Source organism: Triticum aestivum, chromosome 3D (genome assembly GCF_018294505.1).
Source record: "Triticum aestivum cultivar Chinese Spring chromosome 3D, IWGSC CS RefSeq v2.1, whole genome shotgun sequence".
NCBI classification, from domain to species: Eukaryota; Viridiplantae; Streptophyta; class Magnoliopsida; order Poales; family Poaceae; genus Triticum; species Triticum aestivum.
Window position 1 is genome coordinate 41,798,262 of NC_057802.1, and position 13,813 is coordinate 41,812,074.

The window sequence follows — 13,813 nt, forward strand, 5'->3', positions numbered from 1 at the left end:
TTAATGTATTTATAGTTATGCTAAAACCAGGCTGGTCGGTGCAACTTTAACTAGGTAGCCCAACTGGAGCTGAACTGCAAGACGAACATCGGGCAGGCGTATTTGCAGAGAAACGGAATAACGAAGAAAGCCAGTTTTTTTGGTGCTCTCACATATGGGACCTGGCTTGACGTAGCGATCACACAAAGTTTACATAAATTTATACCGTAACGTACATGTATCTGGGTTGCAGGATGAAATTTTGTTTGGATCTGGACCGAACACCATCCTATGAACACCAAAGACCGAATAGAATAATGGACAACCTAGAAGATCGAATAATTTCAATTGTCAATCAGTTATATAACACTTTAGCTACATTTCATTCAGCTGAAATTTCACTTATGGGTTAGTCCATTTTGTGGCCATTGGATTTTTCTTTGAGATTCATGTTACGTCTTTTCCCTGATCTGTGTTGTTTGTTGTGTGGGCTTTTTATTGACTAACCCGTTATTTGGGCCAGTCGATTTCCTTCTGGGCCGAATCCCATATATGTGTGATCCAGCCCTCCTCTCTCTCCCTACTTTTTTTGATCTTTTTTTGTTTTTTTGTTTTTCTTTGTTAGTTGGTTTTATTTTTATTTTGTGGATTCTTTTTGGGATGTTGGGTGAGTGTAATGTAAACGAATAAATAATTTGCAATATGTGCGAAAATTACACTGCTATATGATTATTGTTTGCGTACTAAAAATGTTCGATTTAAGAGCGAAGTTGTGTGCAACTTTTGCAAACTTTTTTTCTTATTTTTAATGGGTAATAATAATGCTACTAATTCATTATTCATTATTTTAATTTAATTTTGTTTCTTGTTAAAAGGTACTCCCTCGTCCCAAAATTCTTGTCTTCGATTTGTCTAAATACGGATGTATCGAGTCACGTTTTAGTATTAGATACATCCATATCTAGACAAATCTAAGACAAGAATTTTCGGACGGAGGGAGTAATACGAATGACACTAATTTATTCTTTATTAAAAAAACTTAGTATTTTGATTTTGTTTTACTTACTATTTTATTATATTCTTCTTGAAGGGTAACACCAATGTTAATAATTCACTCTTCCTTAGAATACCTCATTATTTTGATTGTGTTCTAGTTTTTATTTCATTTTATTTTTTCTTAAAGAGTAATACGTAAGCCACTATTCATTCTTTCTTGAAAACTTTGCTATTTTGGTTTTTAGTATTATTGTATTTCCTTTATTCTTTAATGATAATACCAATGCCGCATTTCTTCTCAGGAAACTTCCTTTTTGTGAAAATTACACTATTATATTCTTATTTCTGCATATTATAAAAATGCACAACTTCTGCGCAAATTGTTTGCAAAATATTTCATTATTTGTTTTATTATTTTCAGCTCCTTTCTTCTTAACCGTAAACCAACAACACTAACTCATTGTTTCCTAGAAACCTTCACTATTTTAATTTTTTAAGTTTTTATTTCATTTTCTCTATTCTTTAAGGGTAATACCAATACCTCTAATTCATTCCTACTTAGGAAATTATTTTTTTTGAAATTTCACTATTTGTGCTTATTCTTGCATATTATAAAAAAGCGCAGTTTGTAAACCGCGTGCAAATTTTGTCATTATTGTGTTTTTTTTACTTTTCTTTCTTCTTAAACGATAATACCGGTACTACTAATTTATTACTTTGATCCGGAGAAGTAGAGACACCATGGATCAAATACCAATACCACTAATTCATTCTTTCTTTAGAAAATTTCCTTTTTGCTAAAAAACCACTATTATGTGTCTATTTTTGCTTATTATAACAAAGCGCAATTTATGTGCAGATTGTGAGCAAATTTTGTCATTATTTTGTTTTAGTTTTTATATCAATTTCTTTCTTATTTAAGGGTATTTTTGCTTCACTTTTATTTCTGTTTTCTATTACTATGGGTTTTTATATTTACCTTTTTTCTTCCATTTATTGGTTATTTTTGTTTTTTGTCGGTTTTTGGTTGAGTGCAATTATACGCAAATAAATACTATATAATATGTGCCAAAAATTCATGATTATATATATGCACAGTAAAAATGTGCAAATTCTGTGCAAATTGTTTGCAAAATATTTCATTATTTGATTTATTGTTTTCGGTTACTTTCTTCTTAACGGGAAACCAATGACACTAATTCATTGTTTCTTAAAAAACTTCACTATTTTAATTTTGTTTAATCTTTATTACATTTTATTTATTCTTTAATGGTAATACCAATACCTCTAATTCAATCCTACTTAGGATTTTTTTGTGAAATTTCACTATTTGTGCTTGGTCTTGCATTTTTATAAAAAATGCATTTTTCTATTCAAACCGTGTGCAAATTTTGTAATTATTGTTATTTTTTTTACTTTTATTTCTTCTTAAATGGTAATACCGATACCACTAATTCATTATTTTGATCCGGAGAAGTAGAGACACCATGTTTCAAATACCAATGCCACTAGTTCATTCGTTCTTTAGAAAATTTCCTTTTTGTGAAAAATTCACTATTATGTGTTTATTCTTGCATATTATAACAAAGTGCAATTTATGTGCAGATTGTGTGCAAATTTTGTCATTATTTTGTTTTAGTTCTCTATATCATTTTCTTTCCTATTTAAGAATATTTTCACTGAAACTTCCTTTTTGTGAAAATTACACTATTATATTCTTATTTCTGCATATACTAAAAATGCGTAACTTTTGTGCAAATTGTTTGCAAAATATTTCATTATTTGTTTTATTATTTCCAGTTCCTCTCTTCTTAACGGGAAACCAATGACACTAATTCATTGTTTCTTAGAAAACTTCACTATTTTAATTTTGTTTAAGTTTTATTTCATTTTATTTATTCTTTAAGGGTAATATGAATGCCTCTAATTCATTCCTACTTAGGACTTTTTTTTCGTGAAATTTCACTAGTTTAATTTTTTTAAACCTTTTCTTTTTCTTTTTCTTTTTCTTTCTTCTTAAAGGGTTTCATTCTTTCTCGGAAAATTTCATTATTTTGATTTTGTTTCAGATTTTTTGTCTGAAAGTGTAATATCAATGCCACAAGTGTTTTACTGTTTCATTCATTCTAGTCTGTACATAGTCCTATTGAAATATTCAAATAGTCTTATGTTTATGTATGCCTTATATTTATGTATGAAGGCAGCAGTTCACAAGTGTATGTGCATGCATGAATGGTCTGTACGCTTGCACCCGCAACTTAAAAATTCAATTTGAGTAAAGCATGGAAAAGATAAAGAAAAAAAAGAGCATTAACATAATGAAGCATGCACCTTACACTTAGAGGCACGCTTCACTGAAACATGTTTGGGTCAGTCGACTGACCCAAATCTTGTTTTCCAGTACTTGTAGCCAGTCCCTTCATAGAACACCAAAAAGACGGGACCAAGCAAACCGAAAAGACCGAACGCCGGTTCTTACTTCGACGTAGGCCATGAAAGGAAAACACAACGGAGATGCGACGTAAATGTATTCAGTATACCGAGTCCGATTCAGGTTAAGTTTCAGTCTCAGTCAGGTCTCGGAGGGTTTCAGGTTATAATAAGCACACGCGACGGCTACGCGATGCGATTTTTCTGCTCGACGATGGAATCCGTGGCGGAGGAGATCGTGCGTGAGATTCTGCTGAAGCTGCGAACGACGGACGTCGCCCGCTGCCGCTGCGTCTGCAGGCTATGGCGCGGCATCGCCGCGACCCCTCCTTCCTCGCCCTCCACGCCCACGTCGTCTCCGGCGCATCGGAGGCGCTGCTCGTCTCGGAGAACCGCGCGCCGGGCAGAAACCTCGAGACCGTGGTGTTCGGCGTGTCCTCGTCGACGACGACGCCCATGCACCGCTTCGCCGACCTCGCCGCGGGAGCCTACCTCCCCACCAATGCCTGCAACGGCTTCCTCTGTGTCGCGGCGTCCATCGCCTGGCGATGTGACGCGCCGGTCATCGTGTGCAACCCCGCCACCGGGAGTATTTAACAAAAAACTACCACAATTCGTGAAACCGTGCCTAAAAACTACCACTTTACAAATTTATGCGGAAAACTATCACTTTTGTTTTAATCTTTGCCTAAAAGCTACCAAGTCAGAAAAGTGGCCGATTCAGATTGTTTAAGCGTAATTATAACATGCTGGGCCCACCCGTCGGGCTGAAAAAGTCAACCCCGTTACTTTGACCGTTAGCATGTGGGCCCACATGTCAGTTCTTTCTTCTTCCTCTAAAATTCACTATCTTCCTCTAAAATTCCCCATGGAGATCTCCGGTGACTTTCAATGGCAGACGAATTGAGCTAGCTAGCTCTAATAGCCAGGCTCCAATCGAATTTTGCTTCGGACGAATCGAGCTAGCTAGCTCCAATTTCCTCGATGTAAAATCGCGGCCGAACATGCAGCCGGGCGGGAAGGGCGGAAGGACCAGCCGCAGAACTCCCGGCCTTGGCCATGGCGCGGTCGTCGCAGATGACCACGGACCCGTCCGCCGCCACGACCCAGGACAGCTTGGCCGGAGGCGCGAATGCCAGCTTCGAGCACGGCGGCAGCCATGGCCAGGTCGCGGAGGCCAGCGCGTAGCCATGGCCAGCTCACCCGGAATGGAAGCTCGCGCGGAGGCCAGCTTCGAGCGCGGCGGTCGCCGGCGAGCTCGCCGCGGCGGCTCGCTTGCTCGGCGGTGCGGCGGCAGCTCGCCCACAGCCGGCCCGGCGACACTACGCATACAAAGTGTTTGTAGAAATGTCCCAGTGAACACATGGGTCCCATCTGTCATAACGGTCAACATAACGGTCGACCTAGCGGGGTTGACTATTATTATCATGTCAATGCTTACATGTGGGCCAGCCCTGTCATAATCACGCTTAAACGAGTCGAATCGGCCACATTTCTGACTTGATAGTTTTTAGGCAAAGATTAGAACAAAAATGGTAGTTTTTCGCATAAATTTATAAAGTGGTAGTTTGTAGGCACGGTTTCACGAATTGTGGTAGTTTTTTGTAAATACTCCGCCACCGGAGAGATGCTGCGGCTTCCGCCGCCGCCCGAGATCGACGAGCGCCTCAACGACTGGCGCATGTTCGCCATGGGGTTCAGCCCGTCCACCCAGGAGTACAAGCTCTTTCGCCTCTCCTTCCCGCGCGACCCGGAATGGGTGGACAACTACTATCTGGACGTGTACACTCTGGGCGCCGGCGGCGGGTGGCGGGGCTGGTGCACCCGCATGTCCCGGCCGTACCACGCAATGGACCTGCAGCCGCTGGCGGCGGCGCTCGTCGACGGCAAGCTGTACACGCTGACAAAGTCGGGGCAGCGTGCCCGGAAGCCCGACGCGCTCCTGGCGATCGACGTGGCCGGCGAGGCGCTCGAAGCGTACAACCTCCCGAAGCACAAAGCACAGGACGCGCTGGTGGACGTGTTGGACCTGCGTGGCCGGCTGTGCGTCGCCCTGCACGAGCTCGACCCGCCCCGCCGCAAGCTCCGCTTCTGGGTACTCGACGACAGCGGCGAAGGCTGCTGGGAGCTGCGCTACAGCTTCGATATGGACTACGTCGGCTCTGGAGACGACGACGGAACCAGCGACCAACCGAATCTGGAGCACTACAGCGGCGAGCTGCCGAGGGGCGCATGGCTCGACGACGCCGGGGTGCTGTGCTACGTGATCGGCGACCGCCTGTACATGTACGACACCACGCGCCGGCGGCAGTACGCGTCCTTCCCGGAGAGCAACAAGGTGTGGGACCACCGGCTCCGGTTGCCGTCCGCCGTCGACGGCCGCCGGTGGAACGTCTACGGGGGCTACCGCCCCAGCCTACTCTCGCCTCACCATCTCGGCGCGCCGCAGCAAGACGACGAGATGCCACTCGAGCACGGCTTGCTGCGAGCTTGCGACGCGGTAAATCGTCAAAGAAACGCCACCGCTCGCCGCGCCCGCCGGCCGATGGCACGGACGACTGCCATGCTGCTAAGTGCCGATTCTGCCGACCGAGCTTGTCTTTCCTCGACGATATAACTTGATCTGAAACAGGGCCGCAGGGTCGATCCCTTAAGCTTCACCAGCATAGGTCCTTCAGTCCTTGTAAGTTGTAATCATTGACGACCGTGTATCGATGCTAATAAGACATGAGTGGGAGAAGTGAACTTATCACCAACTCAAAAAAATTGGAAGTACAAAAGAAGAGGAAAGAAAATCATAAGCCTAAAAGTTGATCATTGTAAATTTGCAAAACAACCTCACCTAGATTTTAGACATGATTTTAGTAAGAAAAAGAGAGATGCCACTTGTAATTTGTATCAGATACAGCTCAAAAAAATTAGTGTATCCCATTAACACGTCGAGAAAGTGAAATTAGAGCAATGTTCCAAAAATAAAAGTTTGCACTTTCCACCACTTCTGCCATTGTGCATGCTTTCGTGAAGAAATAGACTTAAACTGGATTTAAAATCAACTTAGAGCAAAACATTAATTCAAGAAACCCCTATACTACCCCCCCCCCCCCCCCCCCCAAAAAAACTCTACCAACTATGCCTATTCATTTTTCATGCAAGGTGTCGACTACGCCTATTCGAAACTTTTTCTCCAAGTGTTTCCCTCCCATCCCCTTAGCGGCTAGGACAAACTCTCCCTTCTAGGCTTCGCCATTGAGCCCATGGATTCGCCTCCCCTCTATCTACCGCTTCGCCGGCCAATGGCGGGAGGCGGTGCCTCCACATCGGCTAGTAGTTTAGGTTAGAATTTTTTAGTGCTCGCGGGTGTGGCGCTTGGATAGCGGCGTGTCTTCTTCGAGTTTGCCCTTCGAACTTTGATCCTCCTCGAGTTTGTCCCTTTGGACATAGTCGACGGAGTCTTGACGTAGATTTCGTGTCATCTCCTTGAGATGGTGAGGTTAGGGTCTCGTCGTGCATGCACGATGACGAGATTTGGTGTTTGGTGTTTCAGATGTATTCAAGGGTTTAACGGCGACGACTGCGTCTCCAGGGCATTGGTCTTTCGGGACACGTGCAAGATGACTTTTGGTTGTCATCGAGAAGAGCAAGCCGGCTTTGATAGGGGAGTGAGGACAACGGCGCGTCGTTCCGACGTCGATAGTGATCATTCGGTGGCCTAGAGACCTTGATGTAATTTTTATTATGTTTTTTTTATAAAGGGCACTTTTATTAACGAAAAGTAATCTCTACCGTGTTAGAGATACCTCCGATGAATGTTTATTATAGATCTTAATCCTTTTTGGTGTGGGGGTGTGGGGGGGGGGGGGACTCGGCACTACATGGTGGCATTCGAGGGTTTCCTTCGTTGCGGCTCTCGGTCCCGTTTCCGAAATCTTGGAGCTCTATCGGATCAAACTCAACCTTGTAGATCCTTGGGCTTTTACGGCGCTCGTCGCGTTCACCCATCTCAACGCGAGGCCGGACTTGGCGGGACCCACAAGCTTGACCTTTGACGGAAAATCCTATACGACCGGGTCGTATAGTTCTATTCGGTAGGCCCACTTAATCGAGCGACATCTGGCAGTGCGCATCTCAACGCAACGAGCTACCTTCTTCTCCAATTCCCTCCATGGAACCAACCACTGTTGTCGTTCTCTTTATGGTTCAGATCTCAGACCTGCCGCTGGTGCTCCACCACCGACGACCGGCGGAGCCACACTTCTTGCCGTCGGCGCGATTTCCCCCGCTAACAACGTCTGTCCAGGCTGTTTGCCCCGTCGGTCGTGGCCAAACTCCTCGACACCGGCACAATCATCTTGCTCGCCCCCGCCAGTCGAGGCCAGATTCCTTGACGTCGGGCAAGTCTGCTGTTTGCCGCCGGCGTAACTCCAATGCTTGCCGCTGTCGTGAGCCCTCTTGGTTGTCTCGGCACTAGAGCAGTCTAAGAAAATCCATCTACTCGGGCAGACTTACGGCAATGGAGTTGGCTGGCTGGCTGCCTCCGTCTTGCCGTGTCACCACCGTCTTGCCGCGATGCCGTCGTCGTCAGGAACGAGCACACCGGGCATGGAATCGAGATTTGGCAAAGGAAATCAGGAAACAAGGTAAATTGTTGCGCCGAGATTCGCGCCGTCACGTGTTGCTAAACCAAATGGGTCTCCAGATCAGAAGTATACGACCTAGTCGCATAGGATTTTTTTCCTGCGAAATGCTGATCGAGCAGATCTTGGAAGGTTGGAGTAAAATGCATGCATGGTCCTTAAACTTGGTGACGATGTCCACAATGGTCCTTAAACTCATAAATTGCTTCAATACGATCCCAGAACTTGAAAATACCGTTTTAGTACGATCCTTAAACTTGACGAATCTGTCCTGTGATACGTCTCACATTCACATACGTTTCATGTACCCTGCGAGTTTTTTTTTAGAAAAAATTCCTCCGATTTTATTTAACTACATAAAAAATAGGAAACCGTGCTCCACGCAGAGGACACTGGCTGCTAGCTAGCCGCTAAATGAGAAAAGAAGCCATGCTCTAGAGATCTGATGGTACAGTACAGGGATAAGTTAAGGTGGCCGATGCATCGATCTTGCAAGGGGTTCAGTTCAACAGTTGATGGCTTTCAAAGTCGAGGAAGGATTTTCAACTTTCAAGGGCTGTCTTCCGGTTAGACTGTTTGTCAATTATCTAGAGAACCAATGCTTTGACGGTTGATCGCTTATCAGTACTACAACGAGCTTCCTCAGTCCTACGTACGTACGAAGCTGCCGTCCGCCAACCCGGACGCGGCGTCCATGGTGGATCGCATCCTGCGGCTGCTGGCCTCGTACAATGCCGTGTCGTGCGTGGTGGAGGAGGGCGAGGACGGCAGCCTCTCCCGTCTGTACGGCGGCGCGCCGGTGTGCAAGTGGCTTACCATCAGCGAGGACGGCGCCTCTCTGGCCCCGTTCGCGCTCCTTGCAACGGACGAGATGCTCATGGAGTCATGGTGAGCGTTTACTTTGATACTACTCTGGCCAGCCTACACTGTTCATCTTCTTCCTTGAGATTACCAAATCCAACAAGAGTAGTGGTGAAATACTCTCGATCTGAAATTATAATAATAATTTGCATGCAGGTGCTACATGAAGGACGCGGTCCTTGACGGAGGCAACCCGTTCGTCAAGGCCTTCGGCATGACGGCGCGTGAGTGCAACGTCAAGGACATGCGCCTGAACCGCGTCTTCAACGAGGCCATGACGCACCACTCCGGCATCATCACCAACAAGTTCCTCGAGCTGTACACGGGTTTTGATGGCATCGGCACCCTCGTCGACGTCGGCGGCAGCGTCGGCACCCTCATGCACGCCATCGTCTCCAAGTACCCGAGCATCAGGGGGATCAACTTCGACCTCCCCTTCGTCATCGCACACGCGCCGGACTACCCCGGCGTGCAGCACGTGGCCGGCGACATGTTCGAGAAGGTGCCCTCCGGCGACGCCATCGTCATCAAGTGGGTCCTCAACGGCCTGAGCGACCAGCAGTGCGCGACGCTGCTCAAGAACTGCTACGACGCCCTGCCGGTGCACCCGGACGCGACGCACAGCGCGCAGGAGGTCATCAGCGTCGACGTGAGCATGCTCGCCTACAGCGTCGGCGGCAGAGATATCTGAGGGACTTCGAGAAGCTCGCCAGGGGCGCCGGGTTCGCCGGCGTCGAGGCCACCAAGTACGTAGCTAGCTAGCGGGATCCGTCTCTGGCTTGCTTCCGCTGGCTGCTGTGTTTTCCATGCTAATTAATTTCGTCCGCTTTGTACGCATCGGCAACTCGGCATGCATGCTACTGTCCTGTAGCAAGCCTGTTAATTTGTTTTGTATGATCTGTGTTTGTTTGAATAAAAGGAAGAAAGAGCAACGGCGCAAATTAAATTCCAGTGTTCATCGTCTCCGCACAGAGCTAGTGTCACTGCTTACATCGTTCCTTTTTTTTCTTTGAGTGTGTCTAAAGGCTTATCTCCCTGCAAAAAAAGAAAAAAATAGAAAGAAAGAAACTTATCTCAATATGACATAACTATGTTACATCTAAATATAACATTACCACCACCTCATTTCAGAATAAGCCCACTGACTTCATGCGGTTTTTTCTATTTTAAAAAACAAGCCAATTGTCCTTGTTCATCTATCAAACCTTTGTCTGGTTAGAAAAAAAATCCGTTAGTGCGTTGGATTGCCCTCTGACGTCATTTATCAAGATTTGGTCACCAGCGCCATCTGGATTAGTGTGTCCACTTGTTTCGCAGGTTGTTATTTATTTTTATTTTTGAGAAGGATTTCGCAGGTTGTTGCTTCCGACGCTCCTATATATTCAGCTCGGTCGGCCACACGCTGCTCACTTTAGTTCATTTGGTTTTTCCTCCCTTGTCTTTTACTGATATTTGTCTATTGTCTCGGTAAAAATTGTTTTCTTGTTAATTTTGTATTTTTTTGGTGAAATAAAATATTGTTTGCAAAATTTTAAAAGTTCATGAATTAGAAAGGAATTAGCAAATTCGAAGGGGGAAAATTATGAATTAAAAAAATTAAAGGAATACAGAAAATGCTTGTGAAATTTTAAAAAATGTCCATTAATTAGAAAAAGTCATAATTTTTTATAAAAAAACAAAACGCGAATTTGGAAAAATCATGATTTCTTAAAGAATCATAATTTTAATAAAATGTTCAAGGATTTTTATAAAAAAGATGGAAATGAAAAAACATATCATAAAAATATTAAATATAAAGGTGCAATTGGCCGACAATCCTCCTTCCACCCTGATTATAGTCTCGTTGCAGTTGTGTGTGCCGGCATGTTGTAGTTATGTGTCAATATTATACAAATCACAAGCAGAATCTTTCATATATTTTTAAACGAAAAACAGGTTAGGTTGTTTTCCAAATTATGTTACAAGGACAAACTTTGATGATCACGATTTTTTTCTACTTATAAACTTTGAAATGACGTGAGTTCACTCCTTCCACTCCACTCTTGTTAGCAGCACATGGGATCTTGAGAACAACATGGTAGAGGCATGAAGGCTACCAAACGAAAGAAGTCCACATACCCCCTTGAACTGTCAGATTTCGAGCAGATCACCCCCCCCCCCCCCCCAACCGCAAAACCGGATTCTTAATCCCCTAGACTAACATATACCAGACAAATCACCCCCTTTTCTTTCGAAAGAAAAGAGTGTAAGGCCGTTTTGGTGGGTTTGTGAGGCCGGTTTTGCCCAAGTGGCGGGGGTGGTTGAGCATTTTAATCGAATGGGCTGCCACGTCGGCAATAGTTGGGTGGTGACGGTCTAGTACACCCCCTCGCCCTGCCTCGACCGCTCTGCTTCACCTTTTCATCTCCCGCTCCCCTCTCTTCTCTCTGACGACACGGCGGCGGTGATTTGGGCAACCACGGCGGTGCAGGCGACGATCGTCGGCATGTACTGAACAACTCGACCGGCGGCTACGATTTAAAGTACAATTTTAAAGGCAGCAAAGAGAAGCAGAGAAAGAATACAAGCTGCAAGCATGGCTCAGGTAATTTTGTAGGTACAATTTTATAATCCTAGATTCCACTCAAAGTACAATTTTAGTATGGTGTGCTCAGGAAAGCATCTTGCACTATGGAAATATTTCACTCAAAGTACTATTGCACTGTTGTTGTTGTTATGTAGGACAAACCAGCAAAAACAATCAGGAAATCAAGCAAAAAAGGCAATAAAACATCTCATCAAGAAGGGCCATGCTCTCAGACAGCATCAAGTTCACAGCCAGGCCTATCCCAGCCAACACAAAGTTCGCAGCCAGTTCCAAGGGCTCCAAGGGCATCAACAATACCAAAGCCATTTAGGGCACCAAGGGCTTCAAACTCTCAGCCAAACACATCTTCATCACAAGTTCCAGCTTATGGTGATGGGAGGTTCGAGTGGCTTCTAACAGGAAAGAGGGGATAGTCTTGTTAAGCTTATGACCTTATGATCAATGGTGATGTGCAGCATCAGTGCTAAGCCTGAGCTTTTATTGATGTAAAACATCATTTTACATTATGTGCTTTTGGTCATGTCAAACTTAAGTCTGCTAGATGACGAATGACAGTGCAAAACTACTACATTTTGTGCCTTTTGTCTTGTTAAACTTTATTCTGCTGGATGATGAATGAAATTGCCAAATTCTATGGTCAAATTCTGGTGCATATTGTTGTGTTTGTTACTGTGTTGTTCATTTAGAGTGCATATCCTGTACTGTGTTGTTCATTTACATGAAGCTGACTTTGTTTTTAGAGTGATATTGTTGTTTGAATTTCAGCTGTTGCTTTTCATGAAACTCACATATATTCAGAGCTGATGTTGTCAGTTTCAGACATATATTGAGAGCTTAAAAATTCAGACAAAATCCATCTACATATGAGCAGAGAAGAGAAGAGGAGGGAATGGGGACTGGAGATGATTCCCGCGCAAAACAGGAACCCACATAGCTGATTCCCGCGCGAAGTAGGCGGCTCAGTCAATCCTATCTGGCGAAACCCCCGCCACTTGGGCAAAACCGGCCTCACAAACCCACCAAAATGGCCTCAGGGGGTGATTTGTCCGGTATATGTTAGTCTAGGGGATTAAGAATCTGGTTTTTGCGGTTGGGGGGGTGATCTGCTCGAAATCTGACAGTTTAGGGGGGTATGTGGACTTCTTTCGCTACCAAACACACTCTAATTACAGCCGAGCCTATCCCAAAGCCCAAAAATGTTGTCTGGCCGATGAAAAACCTGAAGCCCGAAATAATTAATCTCTAGCTGCTTAAACTAGTAATATTTAAAGAGGGGTTGGTGGGCCTACCCACCCAAAACCATGTTTCGCATTAACTCAATCAAATCAAATTCAATTTTACCAAAACCTCAACTAAATCAAAACTTTCCTTGCCTTCCCTAACCATACCCAAATCGAACCAAATCTTAATAAAACTTCAAATAAATCAAAACTTTGTTTGCCTTCCCCTACACATACACAAATCAAATCATACTTACCAAAATATATAATATAGTGGGTCTAAGGCATATGTTAGACATGATTAGTGTTGAACCACTAGACTGTGCATGCCCCCGTTGCAATGCATGGGCGACTAGTCCTTCAAGTCACTAAGCTCCCTCGGGGTGTAAGCTCTCTCAATCAACGGAGGTCTCCAATTTGATATTTGGTCTATGATTTTGACTTGGTCAACGTGTTGTGTTTTTTGGAGTGATCTGCTGATGGGTGGGCCCATTGGTAAGTGGATGTGTTGTGGAGCGATATGAGTCAATTCAGGGCAACAATTTTGAGGGCCCACAACAATCCGAAGTTTGTTTTGATTCTTTCCCCAGTAGTCAGACGGTGTTGACCATGTCTCGCATGCCTCGGTCTAGGTGTCGTCAACCGCACCATGTGTTCCCATCGTGTTGCATCTCTAGGGGAATGAGGTTCTTTTACTATCGCGTTGGCTGTGTGGACATAGAGAACACCGCACGGAGACGAAGTGGGGAAAATTAGAGGTGGTTTGTGCGCAAAGGTGGCTTGACAAGATCTCGATGGCTGGGAGTAGGCGGCCTAAGGTCGACATCTTTCCCGGTTGGGCACCCGACAGCTGTGAGCACGCGGCTAGGAGCAACGCCTTTCCCAGCAGGTCATTTGGCGACTGGACATTCGACGGTTGCAACCTCGCCAGCTGGGAGTGGTCTTTTCTCGTTGGGTGTTCGGTGGTTCAGACCTCTTGGGACTGGTATCGCTTCCTTTCCTTTGTTCCTGTCTTCCCACGGGGTCAGTGGCGAATCTATGGGGTAAATGGAGGGTAGGCCCAAATTCTAATTGTATCATTGAGATGGGCTGCGAAGCAGCCGAGT